The sequence below is a fragment of the Monodelphis domestica genome, chromosome 1 (genome assembly GCF_027887165.1).
Source record: "Monodelphis domestica isolate mMonDom1 chromosome 1, mMonDom1.pri, whole genome shotgun sequence".
Lineage (NCBI taxonomy): Eukaryota > Metazoa > Chordata > Mammalia > Didelphimorphia > Didelphidae > Monodelphis > Monodelphis domestica.
In genome coordinates, this window is record NC_077227.1 from 398,032,919 (window position 1) to 398,055,079 (window position 22,161).

The 22,161-nt window shown below is 38.0% G+C and overlaps 1 protein-coding gene across 12 annotated transcripts in view; it reads left to right on the forward strand.

Moving 5' to 3' along the window:
* Positions 1-22,161, forward strand: part of PTPRT (protein tyrosine phosphatase receptor type T) — a 1,347,533-nt gene that overhangs the window by 723 nt on the left and 1,324,649 nt on the right. The window lies entirely within an intron of this gene.

Genomic DNA, 22,161 nt, shown 5'->3' on the forward strand with positions numbered 1-22,161 from the left:
CTCTCCCAGAGCCCCGCCGCGAGTCCCAGGACTCGCCTTTCTTCCTACATCCGTTAGGGTGCTTGGCCGGGGCTGCAAGTCTGTGCCCCCCTTTTCCCCCGAGCGGAGTGGCGGGCGCAGTGTCACAGGCACGGCTGTCGGACGAATCGCTGCCGGCCGGTCCAGCTAGCCCCCATCGGTCTCGGGTGGGCCGCCTAGTACCGGCTGTCCCAAGCGCTTCTGCTGGCGCCTTAGAGCCGACTCTTGTTTCCCAGTAGCCAGAAGCGCGGACTGGCCGGCAGCCTGTACCTGTGAGTGGGGCTCGGGCTGAGAACCATCTTTGAGCGGTTTGCGGGTGTCCGAGTCTTCCTTTTCCTTTGGAGGCTTCTCTGGAGCTCCGGGGACAAAGTTACAGCTTCTGCTCCAGGAATGGCATTCTCCAGGCTTCTTGTCTAGCTATCAGCTGTTCGGAAACCAGAGGCAGAGGCCGGCCAGCGGTGGAAGATAGTGCTAGCTGCGATCTGCACCCCTCACCCCTATTCTCGTACCTCTAAATCAAAAGTTGGGCAGCCTTTTAAAAAGTGGAGTAGTTAACTTTCCATGGAGGACCCCGGGTTTGGATAACTTCCTCGGATGCTCCGATATTTGGATTGTCTCTTTCACACTTGTCAGAGTCTGTCAGCCTAATATTTGAGGTTGTTAGATTTGGGGCATCTGTCCCTTGCAACAAGTCTGTTTTTCCCTCCCTCCCACAGTTCTTTTAGACATAGCTAGAATTACTTAAAGACGACAGGTATCTATTCCGGCAAGCGGCTTCCAGCTGCTGGATTGGAAGCTTCGTTCCTTAAGAATGTTGTATTCGTCCATCTCCGTTGATTAATTTTCCTCCCTTTCACTATCACCCCCAAACCTCCAGAAGACGAACTTGGGTGGTGGGCTTTTGATACAGAGCTAAGAGTTAAAATGATATATATTCCCTAAATTTCCCCTTTGCCTTCTTTTGTGAAAATAGAGGGGGGGGGGGTGGCAACCAAACCTCATTCTTGTCCTTGGAGGAAAAGCAAGCAATCTTGGAACGTTTAGTGTTCTATAGTGGGTAATGGAAACAGCCTTGCTTATCTGTCAGGATTCTATATTCAAATGACTTTTGACCTGGGTCTAGTTCAGTTGAATTTTGGAAAAGTTTGAAAGATGATACTATGGTTGCAATAATAAAATTGGGTGAACGGTAGCAGGAAAAATCGGAATTGGTGAAGATTGTACTGATGTGCAGCTAGTAGAATACGGCCCATTGTATACTTGATCTGTGTTCCGTGTAGATATAGCAATCATTTCACTGCTACACAAACAACTTGACAGTAACAATGCCATGGTCCCCAGAGTAAGACACTGATGAGGGAGTAGTGGAGCTTTCTTAGATTGAAATAGTGTTGAAGTTTCTTTCTGTTTCATTGAGAGATGGGAAATGTGTTTGACCATGTTAAATTTTTAACTGCCCAGTTCTAGAAAAGAGAGGCTGTGATAAACCAAATGGTACTTAATAAGAAATGGTTGGATTTAGATTGCTAAGCAACAGCTGTGCACATACATTACTATGGTTAAAAAAAACAACAACAAAAAACACCCAACCTTTGGGAAATGTAGTCATAAAACAAACTGCTTCTGAGGTAGAATAAGAAACAGTTGGAGTGGATTTGGGAAGGGAGAGAAAAGGCTAGTAAATAAGAGGAGAGAACCTATATTGAAGAGTAATGAATTTGCAGAATGTTTTTTTTTTCTCCCTAAGAATTTCATGTGAGGAGGGTGAAAGAAATAACAGTACATTAAAATCTTGCTTTGGAATGCAACGGTAGACCTTTGCACAAGAGAATCTTAGTGTTTTAGATTTCACCTGACCTCCTAAATTTTCATATCCTATAAATCATTTACATCATGCACACCTTAGGTAAAGAAACAGATGCAAAGAATCGCCAAATCTGAATCTCATTCCTTTCCCCCCTGAATTTCCGCTGAAACTGGGAAGTTCCTCAGGGAAGCTGTCCAGTGCTGAATGCTCTGCAGTCTGAGTCTTTTCCATTGGGTGGTGCTCTTTCCCTAACTATTAAAATGCAAATCTCATCTCTGTGATGGAACTTTTCCTTCCCTCTGAGTAATGTATTTATTCAGCAGCCTTTTGTTAAAACATTTAGAAAAGTGCGAGCAGCCGGCACCTTTTCTTTGTTTGCTATTTCATAACACAGAAGGAAGGGAAGCAGGCTTGGCATCCAGTTTTTTTGGGAAAAAACAAAACGTGTTTCAGTACCATATGTCCCTGTTGGTTCTACCTGTGATGGTTCTCATTACAAGTGCTGCTTTACTATTGAGGAATTGCAGTTGTTAAAGGTTGCCTAACTGGTGCAATGAATTTGTGTTGAGAACTGTGGCCATCCTAATTTGTAGAAACTGTGTTCTCTTTGTAGCATTGTCTCCTTTCTAATGTCATGCTAACTAGTCGATTTAATTATTAGACTATTTTCTCCTGTGTTTTCACCTTCATGAAACAAATGTCTTCATTTGTTGATGGTGATGAATGGTGAACATTGAACAAATCTATTGGTTTGACACTACTAATGTAATTGTACAGTCTTGTCAAATTATTGGGAATTTATGAGGACAAAAGCTAGAATGAATGCACAGGTTGATGTTGTCCTAACTACAACTTGGAAAGTTTAGTGTTAATTAAGAATTCTCCTTGTATATTTTTCTCCTTCCTGTTTGAACTACCTTGTTTTCAGGGGAAAATACAGATTCTAAAAGTTACCTATATTTTTATGATTATATTTAGTTTAAAATTGGGACTGTGACCTATTCAATCACCTGTTGACTAAGAGGTTTGAAACAAGCAGATGAAGCAATGTTTTTTAATTGTGCTGTTTACAGACTTGCTCTTACCCTAACTTTTCTCACACTATCCATTGTATGAAGCTGATTTTTGCAGGTGGGAAAAAAGGGATTAAATTATCAGTCCTTTAATAATGACTTGGGATCCTGATGGAAGAAAAGGGATTTGAAAGAAGACTGAGTAGATAATTATTTCATTTTCTGGCAAATCTTAGTACCAGAAATTTGACAGCCTGAACAGATCTTATGGAAGAAACAGCTCTATGTTGCAGTTGTTACCAGTGTAGTCATTTAACTCAATAATCACTTCCACCTACCTCTGGGGAGCTGTTAGCCATACAGTGGAACTTTATTTTCTGTCCTTGCTTGCTTGATTTGTTTTCTAATAAAAGAACAATTAATGGCCATTGATGGTATGAAATTCTGTTTCTGCAACAATTGTGATACACACACATCTGTGTTAAAAGTAGATTCATTCTGGGTGCATTCTGGTATGTTTATTTGAGTGCAAGGACTTTCCACAAATACTACATTTCTCTTTCTTTCTGGTTTGGTGAAATTACTCTAGCATTTAACAATAGCATCCATTCTAGTAGAGTTAATGTCACCTTTATGAACTATGATCATAGGAGAAGACAGTATTTCCCCTTTAAATAAGGGATGACAGTGTGTTGCTGTGGAAACAGTAGCAGTGCCAAGTAAATGGTAGGTACTCAATAAATATTTATTGATGATGATGATGTTAAAATCCCATTGCAGAGAAAGGGGATTGGGGTCCTTTTGACCCCTACCAATGATTGTAAACATAAAAAAGAAAGTGAATCTGTTAAGCTTATCAGTCTGAGAGGCAGGTTTTGGCTTTTCTCCTTTGTGAGGATTAGTATAGACAAGGGAGCTTTGTGAGCTTAGTACTCAGTTGGTGATGCTGCTTTTAAAAATAGTTTCAAAATTAAATTTTCTTCTACAGGTGACAGTAATGCATTTGGACATCCTAGTAATATGTAGGAAATGTTCTGTTGTAAGCACACTTAACCTCCTGAATTGGCACCTATAAAAAATAAGCTCTTGCCAGTTATAACAGGAAAACATGTGACTCTTTTGAAAAGTGTGGACATTGCAGTCTTTGGAAGAGACAACAAGACAAAGTTATCTGTCTATGGGAAAATAACTAGATTTCTTATGTGTACTGTAAGTTTTATAAATCAACCTAGCAGCCAAAAAAAAAAAAAGCTAAAAAATACCAAATCTTTTGAAGACTTAACAAAAGTATGGAATTCAAAAGGTGGGGTATAATAGTGATATTGGGGTCAGACTCACAGTTCTAGGGGCTACATTTTAGGAGTATTGGTTGACAAACTGTAACTTGTGTAGAAAATGGTGTTTGGGGAATGGTATCAATCAAGAATTGTTTGAAGGTACTTTGGGCTGAAGATGTGTGTACAATAAAATACTTAAAAGTAATTTTCAGGAAGGAAAGATTAGGTATTTTTTCTTCTTTGACTTGGAAGGCAAAACTCTGACAAGAGATGGAAGTTATAGAAAGACAGATTTCAGTTCAATATAAAGAAGAAATTGCTAGCGAATGGTACTATTCACAAATGGAATGGACTAATAAGCATTTACATAATGCTTTGAAACTTGCAGAGAACATTCCTCACATATATTATCTCACTTGAGTCTTTCTAATGATATCAATATTACAGATGATATTTTCCTGAAGTAGATAAGAAAACTGGATTTCATGGATGTTCAAAGACTTGCTAACAGCCACATAACCAATGAGTGTTAGAAGGAATTTGAACTCAGGTCTTTGTGACTTCCAGTTCATCACTTTATCCACTATGATACGTTGTTATGCTTTTACTGGGCTACTTGAGGAGGTAGTAAATTCCATATTTCTAGAGGTGTTCAGGCAGAGTTCGGATGACTATTTATGTACTATATTGTAGAAGGGAATTCATCCTAGAGAGGTCAAACTAGATGGCCTTTAAGGTCCTTTGAAATGTAGAAATTCTATGCTGGGATTGCTTAAGAGGCTGAAAGGAGGCATCATGGTTTGGCAGAAAGGACACTGAAACAAGAGTAGAATAATTTTGCTTTGAGTGTTGTCATTGTCACTTAATGGCTCTGACATTAAGCAAGTTACTCTATATTTCCAGTTCTCACTTTCCCCATTAGTAAAATTATATTTTGTAGAGAGGAATTTTTTTAGGGGATGGCTGATATAGATGATTTCTATGGTCCTTTTGAACTCTGGCAACCACTTGTATCTCATGTCCTACCTTCTATGGAAGTGACCCTGAATTCTCAAAAGCTATGTCAGTTCGTTTGGGTTTTACAAGCTGAAACTGGAGATGGGCTATACTCTGAGGACCAGACTAAACATGACAAATTATATACTGTTTTGTAATTTTTTTGGGGAGGGGTGTAGTGTGTGAAACCAGCATCATGAAGAATATTTACTAAAGAATGGAGGGGTTACTACTTTGTATGGGTGGAGAAAGTACTTATACCATTGAAATAATAGATTTATGAAGTAATTTAAAGTGTCTCTCTTACAGTGTTGTTTATTGGGATCAAATGGAACAAAGGAAACCAACAAGGTATATGATTTGTGATTATAAAATTTAAAAATTTCAGTAAATAAAAATATTGAAGATTCTTGGGGGGGGAGAAGGAAGAATCTTTTTAGTTTAAATTTCTGATTTTAAGGAATGAGAGGACAAATTTAAAGCATTTTGAAGAGCATTGACTTCTCAGCACTAAAGAGAAAACCTTTGGGATTATTGAAAACAAAGCATGTCAGATAAGCTTAACAGCCTTTTCAAGCACATTAAAATATTAGGGCTTGTAGAGAGCACCTTGGGTAGATATTAGAGAGTGGTTAGAGTGTCTCATGAAATCTTACTTACAAAATTGATTCAAATTGGCTTGTAGAAGAACAAAGGCACCAGGATTTCATGGATTAATAACAATCAAAAAGATCAGAAAGAAATAACATGATAAATAGCATTGTATACAGAGGGGTTAATGTGTCTTATAGGGTGCCATAGAGATTAACATTTACTCTAGTCTCTTTGGCAACTTCATTTTTTGACCTGGAAGAAGGAAAAAAAATAACTTGTTAATGAAATTTGTTTATAACAGAATCTGAGAGTTGAAAGAGATCTCAGAGGACATCTAAGCCAGCTCCTTATTTGAGATGGGAATCAATTCTTTCTACAACGGGATTATAGATTTAGAGGTAGAAGGGACTTTAGAAGCCACCTAGTCTGATATTCTTATTTTAAATTTAAGGAAACTGAGGCCAGAGAGGTTAAGTGATTTAGCTAAAGCTGTGTAAATAAGTGGCAAAGCTAGGATTTGAACCCAGGTTCTCTGATGCCAAATCTAGTATTCTTTCTACTATGCCATGTCTCCTCTGATTTATAACAAGTCATCACCCATTCCCTGAATATCTCTGATGTCTGTCAGCTATGTTTTTACTGCCTTTTGAGGCATCCATGTCACTTCTGAACAGGTGTTTTAAAAATCTCTTCTTTATTTCCAACATTCTTTTATACATTTTGAGTTTCAAATTCTCTCCTTTCTTCCAGCTTCACTCCTTGATTGAGAAGGCAGGCAACATGATATCAATTCTACATGTGAAGTTATGGAAAACACATTCCAAAGACTCCCCCCCCCCCGAAAATAAAAACAATATACTTCATTTTGCACTGTTCATCAGTTCATCTCTGGAAATGAATGGCATTTTTAAAAACGTGGATCCTTTGAAATTGTCTTGGATCATTGTGTCAATCAGTGTACTTTAAGTCTTTCACAGTTGATCATTGTTAAAAAATTGCTATTTACTGTGTACAGTGTTCTCCTGGTTCTGCTGGCTTTACTTTGTATTGGTTCATAATAGCTGTTCTGGGTTTTTCCGAAATTATACTATATATCACTTCTTATAGTAAAGTATTAATCCATTACAGTCATGTACACAGTTTAATAAGACAGTCTCCAGGTCATGGAAATCCTTTAATTTCCAATTCTGTCACAACAAAAAAATTGCTGCTATAAATATTTTTATATTTACTTGTTGTTTTTCCCTTTTCTTTGTTCTCTTTATGATTCAGACCTAGTAGTAGTATTGCTAGGTCAAAGTGTATGTGCTTAGTTTTATAGCCCTTTGGACATAGTTCCAAATTATTGTTCAGAATGGTTGCACCAGTTCATAGATCCACAAATAGTGTGTCAGTGCCCCTATTTTCCCATATGTGTTCCAGCATTTGTCTCTTTGCTTCTCTGTAATTGAGGGATAGGTGTTTGTTAGAAACCTATCCCTTTATTGCATTGGGATTTTGTCTTCCTTTTAGCTTTCATCCATTGGTCATGTTTCTACCCTTGGAACCAAGTAGAAAAAGTTGAATTTTGTTTCCACATCATATACAGACCTACAGATAACTGAAAATATCAATAATGCCTCTCTTCCCTATTTATGCCTGGCATGTTGTAGGCACCATATAATTATTTATTCCTTACCCAAACTACTCTACTCTTGTCACTACATCTCTTTTTCAAGATAAACATCTTTCAAATAATTTTTCAAATGACATAAGCATTATGTGTTTGGTCTTTCCTAAGCTGATCATTCCTTGGACATATCCTACTTCAATATGTCCTTTGAATTTTGGAGGACCATCACAAACTTCATCCTAGACACTATACTTCCAATAATATAATCTGAGGGGGCAGCTAGATGAGTTAGTGGTTTGAGAGCCTTACCTAGAGATGGGAGGTCCTGGGTTCAAATGTGGCCTCAAACACTTCCTTCCTGTGTGACTGGGTGAATCACTTAACCCCCATTGCCTAGCCCTTACCTTTCTTCTGCCTTAGAACAATTACATAGTATTGATTCTAACATGGAAGGCAAGTTTAAAAAATCTGAGAGACATCTAAAAAAGGTCATGTTTTGTCACATTGGAAACTCTCACAACCTTGCTAAATTCTCCAGGTCTTATTCTCATGAACTACTGTCTAATCATATGTTCCATATCCTGTATTTTTGCAGCTGATTTGTAAGAATTCAAGTGAAAGTGTTTTACATATATCTCTATTAAATGTAATCTTATTTCATCTCATCAATTCATGGTAGTGGTAACAAAATGTAATAGTAAGAATCTAGGTTCAGGTCTTGGCTTTGACAGTTATAGGCTATGTAAAGGCAAGTTACTTAATCTCTCTGATATTCCATTTCTTCTGAAAAAAAAGGATAAGTATGAGGAAAAGATAAACCTTAAAGCAGTATAGAAACATTATTAGCTGCTGTTGTTATTCTGACAAGTATGAAAGTCCTGAAACTTTTTGCCTTTTTACTGAAGTTGAATGACATGACTGCTAAGGATCCCCTTCCAGATGTACAGCTACAGTCTTATGATTCCTTTACTTCTTATTATACACATGACCAGGTGACTCCCATCCTTTAAGAAAAAAAAAGCCTTCTATTGAACCTTCTGTCTGCTTTGTCAAACTCAAAAAAAGTAGTCTGTTCTTTCTTATTTCCTTACCAGAGTTAAACTTCCAGAAATATTCTATATTTTCTCATTTCTTTACTGTTTTCCTTGCCACTCTTAGTCTGACTTCCATCCCATAACTCTACAAAAATTTCTTTCAAGGTCATCACTGATCTCCTAATTGCCCAATTGATTCATCCTGCCTCCTCACCTTCCCTTTCTTTGGGTCCTTATTCTTCTTGACTTTTTTTTTGGTAGCATTGCAATTTTTTATTTTTGATAACAGAATCTTCCAGACCCCATTTCTTTGGCCTTTTTTTTTTTGCTCCATTCTTTTTCTTGGAAATTCCTGAGGTTCAACTCCATGTGGATATCTTCCAAATCTCAATCTGCAATTCTGACCTCTCTATTGACTTCAAAATCTGTGTTTCCAGTGCCTTGGAGGACATGCCCATCTTGCTTCTATTGGTTCCATAGGCACCTCAAAATTGACAAGTGTAAAATCAGATTCTCTCTCTCCTCTCCTGTGATCTGTTATTCCTTTTAAGTTCCATATTTCTCTCAGTGGTACTATCATTCAAAATGTTCAAAACCTTGGGATTGGTTAGCTTTGATTCTTTCTTTTCCCTCATTTCTCATATCAATTTACAAAGCCTTGTTGACTTTGCTTCCTACTAGAGCTTCCTTATTACACAGTCATTACCATCATGTTCACTATAATTCAGTCAGATGGACAATCTTACTGTCCTTCATACATAGCACTCCATTATCAGTCTCAGGACCTTTGTATTGATTTTCCTAGAATCCGTGCCCACTTCAAACTCTGCCTCTCAGACACCTTCATTTCCTTCAAGGCTCATCTTAAACTCCCTCTTCTTTATAAAGCCTTTCCTGATTCCTCTCCCCTCCAAATGACCTCTTATCTAATTTTTACCTACCTATTTTTGTACATTTTACTGTCTCTTATAGACTGTAAGCTCTTTAAAAACTATTTTATTTTGTCTTTATATTGCCAAAATTTAGCAGAATTCTTGGCATTAGCATTAATAATACAATTTAAGCATTAGAATTTATAAGATGCTTTAAAATTTGCAAAGTATTTCATATATGTTGTCTCATTTGATTTTATAACAACCTCTATGAGGTATCTGCTTTGTGTTCTCATTTTGCATATGAGGAAACAGGTCTTGAGAGAGTGAGTGACTTTCCCAGAGGTATTCAGCTGCTAAGTAAGGTAGGTTTTGAGCTCAATTCTTCCTGATGACTCCAAGTCCAACACACTATCCACTAAGTCACTTAGCTGCCAGGTATTTAAATGCTTATTGATTTGTTGATAGACTATAATGGACTATATCTTCAATTGGAGTGATTAGGGTATGCTGGGCTTAGGAGTCAGGAAGACGTGAGTTCAAATGTGATCTCAGACACTCAACTAGCTATCACTCTGGGCAAGTCACTTACCCTTGTTTGCCTGAGTTTCCTCATAAAAAATGAACTGGAAATAGAAGGCAGCTAGGAATTTCAGTGGATTGAGAGCCCTGCCTAGAGATGGGGGGGGGTCCTTGGTTCAAATCTGACCTCAGGTATGTCCTAGCTGTGTGACCCTGGGCAAATCATTTAACCCCCATTGCCTAGCCTTTACTATTCTTTGCCTTGAAACCAAAATACAGTATTGATTTTAAGATGGAAGGTAAGGGTTTTTAAAAAAATGAGCTGGAGAAGGAAATGGCAAACCGCTCTAGTATCTTTGCCAACAAAACCCCAAATGATCCAAAAATGGGGTCATGAAGAGTCAGCTGTGACTGAAAAGTGACTGAACAATGATGATATCTTCAGTCAGTAATCATTTATTAAACTTTGATTAATGTTAAAGACTAAGATTCCTCTGTGCCAGGAAGTGTGCTAAACTTTGGAGATACAAAGACAAAAATGAAACAGTCCTTGGTCTCAATGAATTTTTAGTCTGTTGGAGGTGGAGTGGGGTATATAAACAATTATGCATGCAAATTAGACAAAATGTAATTTTTAGGAGTAAAGTACTAGAATTTAGGGGATTAAGGAAAGATTTCATGTAGAAAGTTGCATTGAAGGTAAACCTTAAGGGAAACCAGGGATTCCAAGAGGAAGAGGTGAGTTGGCCATAACATATAGCCATAACAAAAGAGCAAGAGAATGTTGCCATACATGAGATTGAAATTTAGTTCTTATGATTGGATCACAGAGGGTGTGGAAGGGAGTGATATCTAAGAAAACCAGAGTGGTAGATTGGAATCGATCTGTGAAGAGATTTAAATGCCAAACACAGAACTTTATATCTGATCCTAGAGGTAATAGGGAGCCACTAGAGTTTGTTGAGTAGTAGGAGGACATGATTAGAACTGAGTTCTAGGAAAATCACTTTGGCATCTCTAGGGAGATGAATTGGAGTGAGGAGAATCTTAAGTTAGGGAAAGACCAAATTGAAGTTGATTTTTGATTCAATAAACAGAAAGTGCCTACTATGTACCAGGAACTGTGCTAAGTTCTGGGAATGCGCACACCTTGCGCACACACACACACACACACACACACACAGAGAGAGAGAGAGAGAGAGAGAGAGAGAGAGAGAGAGTCCCTGCTTCCTTGCCCTCAAGGCATTTACAATCTAATGGGGGTAGAAGATAATACAGAAAAGGAAACTGAAAAACTAGGGGAAGAGAGGGAAGTGGTAGCCAAGACGTGGGTAAGGGGCATGGTGTTGCCTGGAGTTAAAGACAAGCGAGTAAATGAGGTAAAATGGAGTTGCCTGGAAGGTTGTGAACCCTTTTTATAAGGAAAGGATTTGGGAGGTGTTGTATGATCCTCCAATCAGAGGGAAAAGGCAAGAGAGGGTGAATTAAGAAAGTCTTGAGTATCAAAACCTGAATCAATCTGCATGGTTTATGGAATTTCAGATGATCATTTTATACTGGGGCAAGCTGTGATATTCCTAGGAGTTGACAAACGGAGCTGATGATGGAAAGTTGATTGTAGTAGTCTCAAAGAGAATCTTATCTAAACTCTTTTATCTTCTTTTGCATAAAGTAAGGCATTCTACTTAAATGTTTGTGGAGAATTTATTAAATAATGTTGTCCCTCATTACCATCTTCCTAGACCATTATGACTACCTCCTAAAAGGTCTTTTTGGTTCTATTTTTTCTTTTTCCAATCTACTCTTCACATTATTGCCATGTTAATCTTTATGTATGGATTTGTTGTCATTCTCCAGATCAAAAACTTTAAATTACTTTCTGTTGCCCACTGAATAAAATCCAGGTTCCTCAATCTTACATTCAAAGCTCATCTTGGGTCTTTTGGCTTGCTCTCTTTTGGCCTTATCTTTTCTACTCTGTTAAATAATAGATATGTAGACTGTTAGATATAGTGATGGCAAACCTTTTAGAGACTGAGTGCCCAAACTGCAGCCCTCATGTCTCCTGTGAGCTACCCTGCCTTACCCCAGACAGAGGAGGAAGGACGTGTTCCCATTGGGCTGCTGTGCAGAGGGGCAGGTCATGTGAGAAGTATGCTCAGGCATGCATGAAGAGGGGGAGAGGAGCAGCTCCCATGCATGCCATAGATTTGCCAAATTGTCTCTAGTCCAACCACAACATTTTATGGCTAGCCCAGGGAAGGGAAATGACTTTTTCTCAAGATTGTGCAATTAATTGATTTCACCTTAAATCCTGAGACTAAAGCTGAAACCTTAATATTCTGACTTCCTCAGGGATGTTTTGAAACCTTTTTAGCCCCAACTGAGTAGAAGCTATCTGAGTAGTAGAATTCTTTTTTTTTCCTTTCTGGGAATAAAGTAATTGTGGTCATAACAAGGCTCTTATTTAATTTATATAGGGGATTTTCTGCAACTTGGAGTCCTGAAATTATGTGGGGGCACTGAAAGATTAAGTAACAGCCTGTTACTATGTCATAGCCTGAACTTGAATTATATTATTTTCACTCTGATGCTTGCTTTCTATTTACTGTACCATGCTTCCCCTCACATAGGTAGCTATACTCAATAGCTAGGAATATATTATAGAATGTTAAACAATTTAAAAGGAACTTGGGTCTTCTAGTCCAATATCCTCATTTTACAGATAGGGAAACTGAGGTCTTCAAAGGGCAAGAAGCTTATTGAAGATTGCTTGATTAGTTGTAGAACTGGAACTAGAATTCAAGTCTCTTGAGGCTAATTCTAGCAGTCGTTTAATACCACTGTGTTGCTTTCTTCCAGGGTCTGTGAAGGCTTACTACTATGAAATACCCTTTTGCAGGACCTAGCCAATTTGTTCTGTAATTGGTGAGCTTTTGACCACTTCCTTGGGGAGCAGTCCTATGATCTAGACATTGCTGCTGCTGCCAGGAATTTTTCCCTAATGTTCATTGTGCATTTCTTTTCTTTTACTTGTTCCCTTGACTCCTTGTTATATTCCTTTGTACAATGCAAAAGTGTTCATTTTTGTCTGTGGTGTTTATACCTTTGGAATTTGGTATCCTGTTATTATGCCCCAGTTAGTCATCATTTCACCAAATTATACTGTTTAATCCTTTTGCATTTTCTTCCTGACTCAGTCTTTTCATCTCGTCTACCAATTTGATGCCTTTTCTAAACTCCCTTGATTTATTTAGAGCTCTTTATCCCAGGGGAGCTCAAATCCCAAATGCTGATGTTTGGCTTCTGCTTTACTAAAGCTTTATAGGGAAAGATATCCCTTCCCCATCATACATGAGAGAAATGAATATACCTTTGTTTATTCAGTGAACCTTGTCTGGGATACTAGGGAAGGTGTGGTATAACAGAAAGAATATTGGACTTGGGTCAGGAAATTTGAATTATATACCTGACCCTTGATATTTAGTAGCCGTGAATCTTAGGAAACTCTGAGCCTCAGTTTACCCACCTGCAAAAATGGGGATATTGATAATTGTATTATCTACTTCACATAGTAGTTGTGAAGAAATTACTTGGTAAACCTTAAATTGCCCATAGCAATACGAGCTATTGTTAGTTATGCAATTGTAAAATCATGTACAGAGCAGCCTTAGTGGATTTGGTCCCTGGAATCTTCCCACCTCCATCTATAATACTAACCATTCCCATCTCTTTCTCTCTGTTGAGACAGTCAGATTTTCTGTTTTATCAATTATCTGGCTAACATTGATCACAATTCTCACCCAACTTCCATCACTATATTGATCATAACTACTTTCCTGAAATAGCTTGAACTAGATGGTTCTGTCCAATTGTCAGAGTTCTCTGAAGTACTTAGCATCCATGCTTTTTACAGCTCATTTCTTTTATTCTTTATTATTCCTGCTCTTTAAGTCTCGTGATGCCTAGGTATCCTGTTCAGTGTTTATAAGATCATGTTATTTAGAGTTATAAGGGATCTTAATTTTCTAATCCATTCTTCTCATTTTACATATGAGGAAATAAAAACATTTGTTGCTGTTGTTCAGTCATCTTTCAGTCATGTTCCATTCTTTGGGACCTCATTAGGGGTTTTCTTGGCAAAGACACTGGAGCAGTTTGCCATTTCCTCCTCCAGCTCATTTTACAGATGAGGAAACTGAGACAAAACAGGGTTAAGTGACTTGTCCAGGGTCATACAGCTAGAAGTGTCTGTGGTCATATTTAAATTTAGGAAAATGAGTTTTTCTGACTCTGGACCTGGCTTTCTATCCACTGTGCCAATCAAGTTAAAGAGGAAATGACATCTAAACCTCAGGTACTTCGTAGCAGAGGCAGGATGTGAATTTATGCCATCTGATTGCAAATTCAAATGTTCATTTACAAATCTTGCTAATATGGATGTGGTAAAAAAGAAGACATTTTATCTATTTATCAAATTTTCAGAGAGGAATAGCTAATATATTGGAAGGTAGAATTGGGACCCAAAAGCATCTTGAGAGGCCAAAGTGATGAGCTGAATCTAACATGATAAAATGTTGAACAGTCAAGGTAGATATTTAAAAGTCCATGTACTTTTTGCACAGCTAAATACTTCAGCCCCTCATTCAGAGCCTGTTATTTCATAATTTATACACAGATATAACAAGCTTGTTTATTGGATTTCCAAGCCTATATTTAGGAAGTAAGGAAAGGGGGAAATTCCTAGCTGATGGGGAGAAGACAGAAAAGTATAAAAAGCAGACATAAGAAGTCAACTAGCTTAGAAGTCTGAGGCTATTTGTTGTAGAGGTAAAGAACCTTTTCATATCTCAGTATGGAAAGATCATCACTATTTCACAGCTTAAGATAGTCTTTATTATTTATCATGATGATTCTGAATTCAGAAAAGTTAACTATTCAGTGTCTTTACGCTCATTTTAAGAAGGCAGAGAAGTATATAATCATAGCCAGCATTTATATAGTACTTTTAAGGCTTATCCAATTTTATCCTCACAACCCTGCAAAGTAGGTGCTATTGTTATCCCCATAAGGATAATGTATATTATTATAAACCACAACAACATATTATTATTATTATTATTTTCCCAATATAGATGGGGAAACTGAGGCTGAGAAGTTTCTTGTCTAGAGTCACACAGCTAAGTTAAGTGTATTTTGTGTTTTAGAGAAGTTTTCTATTCTGATTTGTCGAAGAAAAGGTTTTGTGCTTAGACTGGAAAGCCCTTGGCTGTCTGGAAAACTACTCTCCTGATAACTCATTCCCTTAAGGCTTTGTAGGACTGAGGTTTCACTAAATTGGCTTTAAAAATGATAGCTAAAATGTTGGAGGTGGAAAGGTATATGCTTAACTTTGGAAAGAAAGAATGATAGAATAGATAAGGAGAAACAAAAAAAGAGGCTGAATAGGAGAGCTCAGGACATACCATATTTAGGTGACATTTTTTTTTCAGAGATCAAGCCATTTAATCTCATGTCCTGACTCAAAGGTAATTTTCGTGGGTCAAATTGAAAACTCACACTAAAGGATGGAGCTTGTCGTTTCCAGACTATTTTACTGTTGATTAATACAGGTATTCGGGAGGTAGAAAATACAAAGCTTGGGTCTCTAGGTTCACAGAGTTTTTGTTCTAACTCAAATTTACAGATGGACATGAAGAAAAAAACCACATAGGGGAGAGGTTGGTTCCAGATGGTCGAGTGTATTGTAGATTATAGCTGTATGTTGAGGGGAAAGCCATGTTTCCCATTTCCCTCTCCTTTTCCCCTTGCTCCTTAACAGATCAGAAGGGCCCTTAGAAATCATTCCATCCATCCTCATCATTTTACAGATAAAACTGAGGCCAGGGAAGATAAGCAATTGGCTTGAGATTCCCTAGAAAGTAAGTAACTATATTCAAAGCCATATCTTAGTATTCCAAATCTAATGCTCTTTCCAGGCTTCTTCCCTTCTTTGTCTTCCATTCGTAATTATTGAGCACCTGCTAGAATGCAGACCACCATTAAGGAAGAAATAGAACTCAAGATGATGCAGTCCCTGCCCTCCAGATGTTTGCATTCTATTAGGATGAATTAAGATATATATATATATATATACACACACACTCATTTATCATAGATGAAAATGCACATCCTTGGTTACCGAGAGACTACTACTACTACTATATACACTGATAAATGTAATGTAGAGTCTGATCACTACACGGCAAAAAGGCAATTTATGAGAGGTTAGAAGATTCATTTCTAGTTAGGCTTACAGGGTTTAGAACCAGAGAATACCTTGGATTTTGTCTAGTCAAACTTCTTCATTTTGCATATGAGCCCCCTTCTCTGGAGCCTGGGGAGGGGAGAAACGTGCCAACCAGTCTCTCATGGTTTAACAATAGATCAAGGATATAAATCTATGCCCTCTGCCCCCCCCCCCCACCAGTCTTGTTCCTACTGTATTGCACCATAATCAAGGCTTCCTGGAGGAGACATTTGAACTGGACCTGGAAGGGCGGTGAAACTCCAACCTGTCAGTTTACTCATAGCAGGCTAGCTTGTGTGCTGTCATTTTCTTTCTTCTTGAGCGGTAGACAGTTGTGATAGTCTTTGATTTTCTTCTTTTTGTCACTTGAATGAAAGAAGATTTGGCAAATGACGCTCTTTTGTTGGAGGGAAGGAATCAAGATTGGTTTAATGTGGTGGTTCTTTGGAGGAAATCAATTCCTAATCTGTTTCTTTAGATTTGTATAATGGTTAGAGTAATGCATTTAGAGGTGTGTTGAAAGCGTAGCAGCTCACATCTGGGTAATTTCAGTGTCTGGGCTTACTTTGTAAGAAATACACAGGGCTGGGCTGAGTTGTGCTTGGAGCTCTCACATGCCTCTTCAGCTTTGGCCTTGAGATTTATGTGGACTCTGAGGGTAGGTTAGGTATGGAAGTTAATGAAGGGAAGCACACTGCCATTAGGGATCCTGAGCTCACTGTAGATTTGGCTGCTTACTATTGGCCAACATTCTGATTTTCCACTTTTGACACTGTTGTATAATGGCAGCATGATGTGGTAGGAAGAGTGTGGACTTGGGTTTGAATCTTAGTTCTAACATTCCCTAGCTGTGTGATCATGGACAAATCATTTAGGCTTTTCAAACCTTGGTTGTTATTGTTGTAACTTTAAACCAGGGAATAATAATACATTCTCATACAGTTTTTCTGAGAGAAGTATCTTGCAAACCTTAAAGGACTACAGAAATGCAAGTTGTTGAATGTTATTGAAAGATCCCTAAATTTGGATTTGGAAGGCCTGGTTTTGAATTCCAATTCTGCTATTGCTTACCTGTAGAAACTTGGGCAGTGTATAGAACATTGGGCTTGGATTCAGGAGGCCTGAGTTTAAATTTGGCCTCAGACATATCCTAGCTATATGACGCTGGACAAGTCATTTAAGCTTTATCTGCCTCAGTTTCTTTATCTGTAAAATGGTACCCACCTCTCAGAGTTTTGTGAGGATCAAATGAGATAATATTTGTAAAACTCTTTGCACAGTGCCTGGCACAAAATAAGTGCTATATAAATGTTTGCTCTTAGTACAGGTATCACTTCCATATCTTGACTTTCCCCGTCATGGTTTCAATATATCACAGGTAAGCCTAAGCAATTAAACAGGAATTTTTTGAGATGTTTGTAGAAGCTGATGACACATGAAGGCAAGGAGATGACACAGGAGAAATTTAGAAACGCAGAAATGCATAAAATATATGTATAGTATTATATGACTTCAATATATTTTTATCTTTTAATACCATGAATATACATATTTTCTTTTATAAAGTTAAAAAATAAATATAAAATAAAAATATAATAAAATTAAAATTAAATAAAATTAAATAAATAAATATGGTAAGTTAAAGTTTGTGAAAAAAAATAGGAAAGCCAGCAGACATCACACAAAGGCTAGAAATGTTAACATTGACCCTACATAGTCTATGACTAAATATACTCCATAAAAGAGAAAGAAAAAATTCAGACTTCTTTGATATGATAAAAGGGCCCCCAAATCTTACTCATTTTCCAAATCACAGGGGGGTATTTTGCCCCTAAAATCCACAATGCAGAAAGGATACCAGTAAAGTGATTTAAAGTTTACAAAGCATTTTCTTTACAACAGCCTCCTGAGGGAGATGATGTTAATGTTATTATCATTGTTCTACATATGAGGAAGCCAAGACTCAGGAGGGCAAAGGGACCAGGTTGAGGTCACTCAGCCAAGATCTGATGGTGAAATCAAACCCAAATCTTCACATCCCAAGCACAGGGTCCTTCCTTCTATTCCAGAGATCTGGATTTTCAGGATAAACATCACAAGGAGTTTGGATTAGTTTTGGAAAGAACAATGGACTTGGAGTCAGAAAGTTTGGACTTAGTCTTATGTGACCTTGGGCAAGTCCTACCTTTGGAACTCAGTTTCATCTGCTGTAGAAAGAGGAGCTGGGATGAAGCCAACTCTAAGGTCCTTATTGGTGGAAACTTGTAAAATAGGCATCATTACTCATCCTATATATAACTCTTCTGGATGGGAGAACATCCCATTGGAGGCACTATAATACACAGGTCACATAAATGACAGAGAAACCACCTCAGAGGTGTGCCAACATAGTATCTTACCCATAGAGGGCACTTAATAAATATTATTCAAATTAAATTGAATTGATTTTCAATCTGTCCTTTACTCTCCTGGTCATTGCTTTTACTAGGTTTTAGGGTTTTATGAGGTGTTCAGGGAGGGCTAACACCTATTGTGTGAGAGCTTCTAGAGCCCCTTTTAGGACTACTTATTCATCTTTGTTGTCTGTCACTCAACTCTCACCTGTGTTTCCAAGAAGCTATAGCATGTGCAGCAGCCACTCCAGTAAAACCATCTTGGCACACAGGCTAAACCTATTGGTGAGTTAAGGTGGCATCTACCTCAAACATGTGACGATTCCCCCATTGGAACGGGCAGATGACAATAATTTGTTTCAGTGGCCATGAATGTAGCTCAAGCAGGTGCTTTGGGGCACTTAGAGCTTGGTTAGACATTGAAGACACCAAAATCATCCATTGCATCCCTGGCCTTTGCCAGTTATTCTGACTTTTGTCTTGCCACTGGACTTGGGTAACTCTGGAAGAGAGAGTGAAAGCTAAGTTTCTACAACTCTGTTTCACTTAAATCCAATTCAAAAGTAAGTCAAGACATCACCCACTGATGACATTAGCCCTCTTAGAAAATGAAGGACAAATAGCAACAGCTTTTGCGTAGCTAGAATTCACTTCTTACTTCTGCTTCACCAGAACCTTATTGACTTTTGAGGCTCATCACTTGTGACATCTCGTGAGATCTTCTACAAGAGGCCTTTGAAATTCCTCCAGCTGTCAATTTCTCCTGTTCCCCATCTCCATAAATGTACTTTTCCTATATCTAGTTTTTTAAACTTTTATTTAGTTTTTTGTAAAGAGATTTTATTTTACCAATTAAATGCAATAATTTTCCACATGTGTTTTCTGAAGTTATATGATCAAGGTTGAATCCCTTTCTCCCTTCTCTTCTTCTCAGAGATGGTAAGCAATTTGTATACCTACTTTTTATATACTTATCTGTTTTGTGTTGTTTCTCTCCTAAAGAGGTAAACCCTTCAAGGTTAGGAGCCTCTCTCTATATATATACTTAATATATTTTATTACTTTTTTGTCTCTAATGTAGCCTAAGGGCCAGGTACTCAATAGCAATTTTAATAAATGCTTATGGAATACAATTGAACCCCAGGCTTGTAGCCTGTGATGAATGAGTTAGAGTGTGGAATGGGACACCGGAGATGAAACTAGACAGAGCAACAGAAGCAAAGTAGAGGAATCTGAGAGTTTAGTTTCTGCCTTCTATAAAGGGAGGGATTGGGAGGAGTTCAGTAGTCCTCTCCAAGCAAAAGGGAGAGGAGACTGAGGAAAATTAAGTCAGTCAAGCCTCGAGTTAGCAGCATGATGATGAGTTTAGAAGTGATGAGCTAATCCAGGAAGGGGCATCTTGTTCCATGGAGTTGAAATCAGGTAAGGCAGCAGATGCAAAGTGGTTATCTGGAGGATTGTTCAGAGCTGGGCACAGTATTTTAGGAAGTACATTGGCAGGCTAAAGGAAGTTGACCAGAATGGTAAAAAGTCTAGAGTCCAAGCCTTATAAGAATGGGTTAAAGAAATTAGGGATGTTTAATCTTGGGAAGAGAAGATTTGAGCTGGAGTGGGAAGAGGGAGAGCATGATAGTTATCTTCAAGTATCTGAGGTTGTCTTATGTGGAGGAAGGATTAATTTCATTTCTACCTTGGCTTTATAGGGTAGAAGTTTAAGGGAAACATTTATGCTTCCTTTAAGAAAGGACTTTCTGACACTTACAGTCACCTAGCAATAGAATTAGATGACCCATGAGATAGTGAGGTCTCCATCACTGGAGGTATGTAAGCTATATTTATAGGCATAATACTTGTCAATAGTCTTTATAGTTTACTAGAAATCTGCTATTATCTGTGGAGAGAACAATAGCTGCTTGGCTTTATGTGAAAAGTTATATCATCTTGCTGTAAATTCCAGCTATGGAATAAAATCAGGCACAAAGATATCAATTTCAAAAGGAAGATTTTTTTTTTTGTTGTTTTGTTGCACAGCTCTTGTTTAATTACATCACTATGTCTCTGGCCTTGCCGTTTAGAATGCAGGAATAGCCGTATTAGCATGCTAATGTACCAATAATAATCAGCAGTGTCTATGTAAATAAGGAACATCTGTGCAATATTTATGACCCATAAAACACAGTGATATTCTGTAATGCTCCTCTAATCCCAAGTAGGTCATTGCAGTAGCATCACAATCTGAGAACTTTCCCTGAGTCCTTCTGCTCTATTCTCTGAGGTCTATGCCAGGCAGTCCAGATGTGAATGGACAACACCACATGGCAGCCAAATCAAATTAGACTCCAGAAGGCTCTTTAGCCATTAGAGCAAAAAATCAGTTGTCCTTTGCTTACTCCACACCCTTCCCCCCTCCCCTCAAAAAGCACTTTCTCAAATATAGTCTTACTCTCAAGTTTGAGCCTGAGTATTGTCCACTTCGTGTATTATGCAAATCACATTCTAAATCCCAAACAGACTTTCCCCAGATATTCACTGAGAGTGTTTCAGAGCTACATTCCCCTACCGCTAGCAAGAAATGCACACGAATGTTCCTATTAGCCAAAGAAAATGGAAGTAGGGAGCAAAGTTAGATATATTAAAAAACCAGACAGTAGGGTATACTATAAAAGACTTTGGGATTATCCATGCCAGTGATTTCCTTATCCATGCTTGTGATCTCTTCTTTTGTTGGCCCAGGTGACTGAGACCTGACTCTTCTCTTTTTAATGCTGCTAACTGGGGATTTATCCATTAGTCCTCTCTTAGCATCTGAGACCCTGAATCTAAGGCTTGACAATAGCCAGGTGACCATGGATGCTCTCAGACTCCACTTCCTTATATGTAAAATGGGGATAGAATCACTGCTCTCTCCCTCCCACTGTTGTTGTAAGGGCAACACCTGGTGGACCTTTAAAGGGCCCCAGCACTGTGAATTGTTGTGATTACTTCTCATTTGTCAGCCAGCAGTTTGGGTTTCCAGCCCTGTTCAGTATCAAACTGGATATGTTTTTTTCAGAGTGAATGGAATGGTCTGATGTCCCTCCTGAGTCTGCTGCCCGACTTAGGTTTTGCCAGAACTGCAGACAAATGGCTGTTATAGGAGTTTTCTGGCACGGGAATCACTTAGGCTATTTTGTATTCTTCCTTCTCATTAGCACTCAAACACTGGGCTCCCTCACTCAGAGGATCCTGCCAGTGTCCTGGGCTTATTTTATAAGGCAGATTTTTTTTTTTTGCACAACTTGACATTTTGTCTTTTTTTTTTTCAATCTTTCAGTTAAAAAATTGTTTTAGGTGTTTGAAGAGTCACTTTCTATCAGTCCATTCCCCTAAAGTGAGTGTCCCAGGAATCATAGGGCCATTGATTTGGATCTGGAAGGTTCATTAGAGATCATTTAGTTGAACTCTGTCATTTTTCAGATTGACTAAGAGAGGTCAAGTGACTTGCCTAGGGTCACATAGCCATTAAATATCTGAGGTGGGATTTGAATTTAGATCTTTGTCACTCTAAGTCTAACACTTTATCTTTTTACAAATTTTTAATTTTTTTTATTTGGAAATTTTTTTTTAATTCATTTAGAACATTTTCCCATAGTTACAAGATTCATGTTCTTTCCCACCTCTCCCCGACCCTCTCCTGTCGCCGATACTCAATTCCACTGGGTTTTATATAACATCTTTCTTTTTCTTCTTTTCCA